Here is a 10022-nt window from a genome sequence, read left to right as displayed (position 1 = left end):
ACACAGCGGGGTGATCGTGGGCCCGTTGTCTCTCTTCCCCAGCATGGTGACTCACAGTCTCTGAGAATCCTGGGGATTTGTAAAGGGCCAGAGTGTCATCTGTGGGTGTTTCCAGTGTCTCCTAGGTCTGTATCCTGTAGACCTAGGAGACACTGTCAATATGTGTGGGAGATATTGTTGTAATTTAAAAAAAAATAAATGTATGCTTTTTTTAACTTTGACAACATTGTCAATCATGCATGATGGCTCATATTTGTAATCCCAGCATTCAGGAGTTAGAGACAGGGGGATTGCTAAAAGTTCATGGCCAACCTAATCTACATAGTGAATACCAACACAGTTAGGGCTACAGAGAGTCTCTATTTCAAAACAAAACAACAATAAAACTCACATATATGTATACATCATATACATAGGCATACACACACACACACACACACACACACACACACATACATACACACACAGTGTATCACGCTGAGTTAATAGCTCAGTGACAAAGTATCGTGTCCAACATTTGACAGCCCGGGTTCCATCCCCAGCACTGATAAAATAATGACAGCAGCAACAGCCTGGGTTTGGTAAAAAAATAAACAATTCTGCTGGCTGTGGCTTTGTGCATCTGTCGTCCCAGGAGGTTGGGAGGTTGAAGCAAAAGGACTTGGACCCAGGTGCTCAGGAGGCAGCCTAAAGAGCAACAGAGTAAAACCCTGGCTATTGCTGGGTGGCGTCCTGCACACCCTTAAGCACTTAGGAGGCAGAGGCCAGCCAGGGTTGCGCAGTGAGACCATGTCTGAGGAAAAGAAAAAAATAACACAAAACAAAACAAACAAACAACAAAGAAAGAAAAAAACTGCTTGTCTCTCCCTCTCTTTAAAAAAAAATAATTTTCTTTGATGTGTATACAGACACCAGGAGAGGGCATCAGACCCCCTGGAACTAGAAATATAATAAATGTAGGTGCTGGGTGTGTGCACACGCACGTATTAGAAGACAACTTTTGGGAGTCTGTTCTCTCCTTCTATGGGTCCAGGGACTGTGCTCAGTTTAGTCAGGTGACAAGAAACGTCACCTCCAGAGGCATCTCACCAGCCTAAGTTGTTTCAGCTTTGTATTTTGCTGTGTAGCTTTGATTGGTTTCTGACTCCCCTTTTCAGACTGATAAATTCCCCAAGACAAGTACTCTTTCTGATGCAGCTCGAGAGCCAAGCACCAACCTTGGCACTACCCGGGCACGGGATATCATTCATCAGCCGACCCATCACCGCATGAAAGACCCGGAGTCAGTAGCCGAGGGCTTGTGACCCACCTGGCACCAAGGGACAAAAGTCACTAAGTAAATAAATGAATAGAGGCACACACAAAGTACCGTCTGCCTGTAATCTCACCACCCAGGAAGTTGAGACAGGAGGACTTTGAGTCAGAGGCCAGCCTGGGCTACATAGTAAGGCTCTGTCTCAAAAAACCTAAAACAAAGCAAAGAATCTAAAGAGAGAAGGAGGACAATGGCCTCTTAGGATGCAGCAAAGGGAAAGGAATGAAGGGTTCGGAAATGCATTTATGGGGAGGTCAAAGGGTCAAAGGGTATCGTTTGACTGCCTTCCTTTGCTGCGTCTCTGTTCAGAGCCCCACTCCCACTTCCCGACCCCCCCTTAGCCCCCTCTGCTCTGCCCCAGGAGCTCAGCTGGCTTATTTTCCCTGGGAGGGCTTCCTGAAAGGGGAGCCTGGCTTTCCTGACACGTGAAAAGTGTCTCAGACTGACCCTTCCTGCAGAGCCCAGCTCCGGAGATTTTTGTTTGACAAGCAGTCATGCACGTGGACACAAGTAGATACCCTGGCACACAGCACACACATGCACCCAGGAACCCTAGTGTGAATAGGAGTGCTGTGTGCACAGACATATACGCACATGTGCTCATTTAGAATAAGATGCACATACTCCCAAATGGTGCGTGCATAACTTCCTCCGAGGAAACATTGTTCCAAAGTCCCAAGGGTGACTATCGGAGACAAGAAGAACCAGCCATGGACATGGTGTAAGAGTGGAAGTTTTAGTCCCCACTGCAGCCCTGGGGCCAACAGTAATTTCTCCCTGAGTCACAGAAAAAGCTAGTAGGCAAGAGAGACCACCCACTGAGGTGGAGTGGATTGTCCCCCACCCCCACCCCTGTGGGTGGGAGGGATGTCTGTGTCCTCAGGGCCCCTAACTTCAGGCTTGCGCCATCTGTACTTCCCTAGCAGGCTCCTGGGAAATGGGAGTGGTGTGCTCCCCTAAACACGTGCTTCCTCTGGCTCTCCTAACCGTTGGGCCGAAGCCCACACCCCAGACCCAGGGTCCTTCCTTCAAGATAAACTCTCTGGGGAGTGCCCAGGGATGCTTAGACCTCACCAAGACTCGCAAGAATAAAATTCAGCACCCGCCATCTGCCAGATGTGTTAGGTATGATATTCTATTTAATTCCTTTAACTACTGGGTGGAGAGTCCTCCACTCTCCTCAGCAGATGGGGGAAACCGAGGCTATGGGGAGGAGTGCAGGAACTTGTTCCAGCCACAGAGCTGAGGAAGCCAAGGACTAGGATTTGGTCTCAAGTCTGTTGGCTGCAACCCAAGTCTTGAACATGAGCCATGCTGTCTCCTGCCTTGTCCGCCTCAGTATCCCTTCACTCTGAGAGCATCTACCTCAAACAATCCCAAGAGAGGGCTGAGGAGATGGCTCGGTGAGTAAAGAGCTTGCCAGAGGACTGGACATTAATCACCAGAACACACATGAAACAAAACAAAACAAAACAAAACAACAACAAAAACACAACGAAATACCTGTGACACTAGGTAGCGAGGTCCAGGGCTTGCTGGTAAGCCAGCCCAGATTCAGCAAAGAAACCTGTCTCCCAAAGCAAGAGTGAAACCTGGTTGAGGAGGATAGCCACTACTGAGGCCTGGTCTCCATGTCGTTGTCAGGTGCACACGCACTGTCCCTCCCCCCTCCCCACACACAAGTCACAACAAAGCACTTTACTGGACAGAAACACACAACAAAAACCTTTCCAGGGGAATCAAGTTTATTTTTGTAACAGCCTCACCACCCCAATGCCTGGCACAGAGGGTGAGGGTGGGGTCCGGGGAGGTCAGGGTGGTGGTGGGTGGAGACATTGGAAAACTGAAAATTTAAATTTCCTTCTCCTTTGGATTCACATCTTTTACGAGAGGAGGTGTGTTCAAACCTCCCTTGGACCAAAGGGAGGGACTTAGGCAGCAAAGAAGAAATTGATCCAAAGCACAGAAATCATCACCTGAGCCCCAAACTTCAAGGGCGGGAGGGTTGTTCCCACCACATGCCCCTCTCTCTACGACATCCCAGAAGGCATGCAGGCCTTCCCAGACTCCCAGACAGAAGGAGGAAGGAGCTGGGAGGATGGGGCCCGTCAAACACTGAGCCATTGTGGGATTCCCAAGCATTTAAGTAGAAAGACTTCATAGCCAAGAGTCTTTGTCCTTCCCCCGGGAGATGGGGGAGGAAAGAGAGAGAGACAAAAGGGAGCTGGGTAACCGGTGAGGGTTTCAGCCTGAAATAGGAAATACCAATGTGTAACCTGAGTTAGGTGGGAGGGAACTGTGAGGGCCCTTCCTGAGGAACTGCCTCATTCCATTTTGGGCTTCTGAGATCCCCACTCAGAGCCTTCGATTGCCCCTCTCCAGGCCCCTGCTGATTCACTGCAGAGAAACGCGACCCACGTGCTCCTTCCAGACCCCTGCTCTTCCTGCGGGCCTCCACTACTCCCTTTCCTGCTTGCTGCTCCTGCTTAATCTCTGGTTCCCTGCCTTGTGTCCCCGGTCCTCCCCATCAGTTCTTGCCTCTTCTGACGTCACCCGCCAGGATCCTGCATCCCATCCCGCATCCCTTCCTCTTTTCCTCTTTTGTATTATTCAGCGGGCGCCCAGGACTTTCCGAGAGTCAGGCAAGTGCTGCACCACTGAGCCACACTCCCAGGCCCCTTCTGTCTTCTTAACCCAGTTCTGGTTGAGTTTCTGAGACCCCGGCCCCCAAGTCTGTCCAGGGATAGCCGATCCTGCTTCTCTAAACCTCAGCCAGCATTCTTACTTCTGCTTCCATCCCTGGCCCAGCCAACATCAAAACGCCCGGGGTAGCACAGAGCGTGACCTTCCCTGTAACCCTTGAAAAGTTAGTGTTATTCATTTATTTACTCAAGAGCTGTTCATTTTTGAGGGCCAAGGCAATGTCGGATGCTCTGTTGGGTGCTGAAGCTCGTGTGCAATTTTCATTTCCCACCATGCTGTGGCTCCACGAGACTGGATTCCCGTTCTAGGTGTTGGCTTACAGGCGATTCCACCAAGCTCCTCCCAGGGACTTAGCAATGGCTTTACGTCATCATCTGCTGCCATTACCTGCCGCCAAGTGTGGGTGGCGGCATATAAAAGGTCCCTTGTTATCTCTCTGTCCTCTCTCTCTCTCTTTCTCTCTCTCTCCCTCCTCCCCCTCCCCTCCCCCTTCCCCTCCCTCTCCCTCCCCTCCCTTCCCCCTCCCCCTCCCCTCTCCTTTCCCCTCCTCTCCCCTCCCCATCTCCTCCCTCTCCCTCCCCTCCCTTCCTCCTCCCCCCTCCCCTCTCCTTTCCCCTCCTCTCCCCTCCCCATCTCCTCCCTCTCCCTCCCCTCCCTTCCCCCTCCCCCTCCCCTCTCCTTTCCCCTCCTTTCCCCTCCCCATCTCCTCCCTCTCCCTCCCCTCCCTTCCCCCTCCCCCTCCCCTCTCCTTTCCCCTCCCCTCCCCTCCCCATCTCCTCCCTCTCCCTCCCCTCCCTTCCCCCTCCCCATCCCATCTCCCTTCCCCTCCCTTCCCCTTCCCCTCCCCTTCCCATTCCCTCCCCTCTCTTCCCCTCCCTCCCCTTCCCTCCCCCTCCTTCCTTTCCTCTCCCCTCCCCCACTCCTCCCCTCCTCCACCCCCCTTCGCTCCAGGCTGGTCTCTCCCTGTCCTTCTCTGTCCCCCACTCCCCTGCTCTCATGGCTCTGTCCCTGTCTATCAGCCTCTACCCCCTCCTCCATAACTTCTCAGGGGGACACGTTGGCTTGGGCCTGCTGTACTCCTTCCTTCCCCACGGCCTCGTTATAACATCATACACATTCTATACATCATTACACTGGCAGCCTCCAGGCCCTGTCCAGCCTTTCTCATCCTCTGTTCTGGGGCCCTGCACCAGAGGATGAAATCACATTGGATCTGAGGCTAAATAAATAAGTCAATGAAAAGAAAATAAAAGTAATATTGGTTTTGTCCTTTAAAAAAAAAAAGATTTACTTATTTATCATATATACAATGTTCTGCATGCATGTATGCCTGCACACCAAAAGAGGGCACCAGATCTCATTACAAATGGTTGTGAGCTACTATGTGGTTGCTGGGAATTAAACTCAGGATCTCTGGAAGAATAGTCAGTGCTTTTAACCTCTGGGCCATCTCTCCAGGCCTGATTTTGTCATCTTAAAAGTGGATTTCTTCTTTTAAAAAGATCAGTGAAGAGAAAATGGGGATGCCAAGAAATGGGGGGGGGGGGCGCCACCATGCTCTCATTCAAAACCCCAAGTCACCAGGGACACATGCGTCCAGATAAATGTTTTATTGGATGATTTTCTTGGTTTATAAACTTTAAATATTTATAACTTTTTTATCTATGACCTTCTGTTTGGAGTCTTACCCTAAGTCCTGCAGATGTCACCAATGGGCCAGGGCTAAAGAGATGGCTCAGCAATCGAGAGCACTGTCTGCTCTTCCAGGCAACTGAGCTCTGTTCCCAGCATACACACGGCAGCTCACAACTGTCTGTAACTTCAGTTCCAGGGGATCTGATGCTCTCGTCTCTATGGGAACCAGATATAAACATGATACACAGACATACGTGCAGGCAAAATGCCCATATACATTAAAAAACAAACAAATAAATAAACAAAAAAGAGAATGGTGTTTGTGTGTGTGTGTGTGTGTGTGTGTGTGTGTGTGTGTGAGAGAGAGAGAGAGAGAGAGAGCGCTGAGAGCTGCTTACAGGACATAAGCATTAACAGGCTTCAGTAAGCCAGCCTGATACACCCACTACCATGATGTCACCTGTGTCACTTTGTCACCTCCGTGACAGAAGCAACTGAAGGGTGGAGAGACTGATTTTGGTTCACAGTTTCAGCCCACCACGGTAGGAAAGCCATGGCAGAGCAAGCAGTCTATGGCTGCAGGAGAACGTGGAGGAGGCTGTTCACAGCCTGGAGGACCAGGAACTGGAGGGCACAGCGTGAGCCAGGCGGTAGCCCTGATGGCCTTCTTCCAGCTCGGACTAGCTTCCTGGAGATTCTAGATATGAGCTTGGGAGGGGCTTCTGACTTAACGCTGCACCAACTTCTGATCTGATGACTTTGGTGGCTCTTTTGTCGAGACACGGTTTCTCTGTGTAGCCCTGGCTGTCCTGGAACTCTGTAGCCCAGGCCGGTTTTGAAATCATACTGATCCACCTGACTCTGTCTCCAGAGTGCTGAGACTAAAGGCGCGCACCACCACTGGCTGGCTGGTTCTGTCATTCTCAAAGGCCTCTGAACCTCCAGGCTCTCAACTGCAAGGTCTGGGAAGCAAACTTGAACCGGTATTTTAGTGTGTGTATATGCGTCTCATCTGAGGAGCCAATTATCTGTTTTGTTTTGTTTTTGTTGTTGTTTGTTTTGGTTTTTGGTTTTATTTTCTTAGAGACAGGGTCTCATTATGTAGACCAGGCTGGCCTCTGACTCACAGAGATCCACCTGCCTCCACCTTCAGAATGCTGGCATATGTGTGCCACCATGCCCGACCTGATTATGATGGTCTGAATCTTGGTAGTGACGATTTTATAGTGTTTTTAGTCTTCATGTTCTCTGTGGTATTGTATTGAAGTTAGAAAAGTACCAGGTTGAAGTTGGCCAGAGACCTAGGGTGGTGTCAACCCTGTATCTTACTTGCGTTGTGTCTTTGGGTAGTTTAGCTTTTCTGAGCCTCAGATTTCTCACCTCTAAAAAAAACAAAAAACAAAAAACAAAAACAAAAACAAAAAACAAAAAACAATAACAAGGTTAGAAATACAGCTCTGTGGTGGAGTGCTTGGCTAGCAGGAGATCTTGGCTTTAATCCTCAACACTGAAGGTAACATAGGATGTAACGATTGTTTGGCAATTTGTTGTGAAGAAATAAGTATGTATATTTATTGTTTGATTTTTTTTTTTTTGAGATAAGGTCTTGCTATGTAGCCCTGGCTAGCCTAAAACTTGTACATAGATCAGGCTGGCCTCAAGCTTAAACTTATGGCCCCTGCCTTGGCCCCCTGAGTACTGAGTTTAGAGATGAATGCCGCCACCCGCGTCTGGGTCCGCCAAACCAATCAATAAAATGTATCCCAGAATGATTATATTGTATACACTCTAGTAATATATAGTTGATAGTTAGTATGTACCTGCCATTCTATTGTTAATCAGATGGTTGGGGACAGCTGGGGGACTCCTGGCGCCTATGTGAGTAGGAGTGGGGTCCTACAACTTGATGCTCTTCTAAGAAAAGAGTCCGAAGAAGCCTGTGGTTGGGTCGCTGTGGTAAGGGAACTCCTGGAGTCCGCACTTCTTCCTCAGGCCTTTAGCTCTGGAGTGAGAACTGCACAAGGCTCAGACTTAATCCTTCCTTGTGGCAAAACGCTTCTTGACCCTGGGCACTTCAGTTAGCCACGCCCTTGGCACAGTCCTGTCCCTGAATGCTAGTAGCAGCTGTGGACCTGGCGCCACTTCCATCTGTTGGAGAGTTGGCCAGTCTTCCCAGCACACCCTAGAGTGTCTGCCCAGGAGAAACCATGGGAACGGGGGGGGGGGTAGGGGGGGTAGGAGGGGGCAGGGATGGCTAGATCACAGATCTCAGGACCACCCACCCTGACCTCCTCTCCTATGCTTATTAAAGACATATTTTCAAAGGATTAGCAACTATGCCAGGGATGTGGATCTGCTCGTCCTCAGTCGGACCAGTGGTTTTAATCACCAGTTGCAACCACATTAATGCTGCTGACAAATAACTGCTCAGCCAAGGTGTGATGGACATTGGAGGAGGCTCTGGTGCTGACAGAAATACCTGTTTGACTGAATCAAAGCGGGCATCTAACTCCTAATCTGGACCGGCTCCTTAAGGCATTAAAGACAGTGCTGGGGCTGACGGTACACCAGGCTCAGAGACACAGTACTTGCCTAGCATTCTTGAGACCCTGAGTCTGATGGCTACCATGATGAGGAAGAGGAGGAGAAATTGGCTTATAGACGGAGAGACTCTGTCCAGGTCTTCTGCAGGTCCACATCGTGTGGGGGGAAGGTTCAAGTCGGGCCCACCCTAACACATAGCAGGAAGCTCACCTTAGGCCAGCCAAGTGTCTAGACAGCAGCTCCTAGTAAAGACCCAGTTCTTGTCTCACAAGTGTGTGCTCCAGGCCTTTCTCCTGTCTCCTATCAGAGACAATAGCTAACTTCACGGCAGTCTTCAACTTCATCTCTCCCAGCTGGTCCCTTGGTTTTGGTTTTTGTTTTGTTTTTAACTTTAATATTTTTTTTTAAATGCACATGTGTGTCTTGCCTGTATGTATGTCTGTGCACCACATGCATGCCTGGTGTGCATGAAGGCCACAAGGGAGCGTTGGGTCCCCTGGAATGAGAGTTAACAGATGGCTGAGAGTTGCTGTGTGAAGTGAGCCACCATGTAGGCGCTGGGACTTGAACTCCTCTGGAAGGACAGCCTTCTTGTTTACCCAGCCATCCCTCTAGACCTTTGTCTCTTCTTTTTTCTTTTTCTTTTTTCTTATTTTTCTTTTGTTTTGTTTTGTTTTGTTTTTTTGAGACAGGGTTTCTCTGTGTAGCCCTGGCTGTCCTGGAACTCACTCTGTAGACCAGGCTGGCCCCGAACTCAGAAATCCGCCTGCCTCTGCCTCCCAAGTGCTGGGATTAAAGGTCTGTGCCACCACCTCCTGGCTGATCTCTCATTTTTTAGCAAGCACTTCTACTTATCAGACAGGGGAGGCTACGAGCTGGTGAGGAAGGTGTAAAAAGTTCCCTTTGTCCGTGAAGAGTGTGGTCCAGGAAGAGACAGCATAGGAATACACAGGGGCAGAGGAGGCATAGAAGGAGAGGAAAAGGGTGAGGGGCCTCTGGAGACCCCTCTGGTTTCTATAGACCCCATGTAAAAAGCAGCAGTCAGCCCAGGACCAAGTTGTTGCTGCGACTCACAGTCGTAACCTTTCCTGTTCAGTTGGTTAGCGAAACCCTGGTTCCGTGGCACATACACGCGCTGGCGTCTGTTGCATTTTCTCCTTTGTTCTTGTTCTAAAGAATGGTTCAGGCCAAAGAATTGTCTTCCCTTCATCCAGGGTGGATTTTTTTTTTCTCCCTGCCTGGAGAGAGTCCTAGGAACTCAGCTTCCGCCTGGACCTGCATCAGCACCACCCCGACCCTCCCCCACACCTCCCAGCCCCAACAGACCTCCTCTTTCCGAGCACTCACCCTGAGCTAGGCACCTGGGATGGTTACAAGGGAGATCTGCCGGAACCTGCAGCAGTTCCAAGGAAAAGAAAGTTACAAGAGCCCAGAGCCAAATGAGACCGAATGAAAGCGCGGGTAGCCAAGCACAGGCTCGGCTAATTGGGCAAAGAGAAAAGGCATGAGAGTCCTTGGCAGAAAGACATTCAGGTAAGGAAGGAGTTGGGGCTGGCCCACTGGGCGGCTGCAGGGATCTCTCTGGACAGGGGATGAGGCAGCCTTCTGTCTCATGTACCTGTGTCCCAGCTAGAGGCTGGCCTGGGGGGCGGGGTGGGGAGTAAGTGTCCCTTGGGGGTAGCTGTCATGAAACTGCTCTTCCGCCTTCCCAACCTGGAGTCTCTGAAATCTAAAGGCTCAGGCAGTCTCTCCTGCCCCACCCCACACAGCCAGTGACAGCCAAACCATCTCTGAAGTAAACACCATGTAAGGACAACAACCCCCA

Source organism: Apodemus sylvaticus, chromosome 10 (genome assembly GCF_947179515.1).
Source record: "Apodemus sylvaticus chromosome 10, mApoSyl1.1, whole genome shotgun sequence".
NCBI lineage: Eukaryota > Metazoa > Chordata > Mammalia > Rodentia > Muridae > Apodemus > Apodemus sylvaticus.
This window is presented reverse-complemented; position numbering follows the sequence as displayed.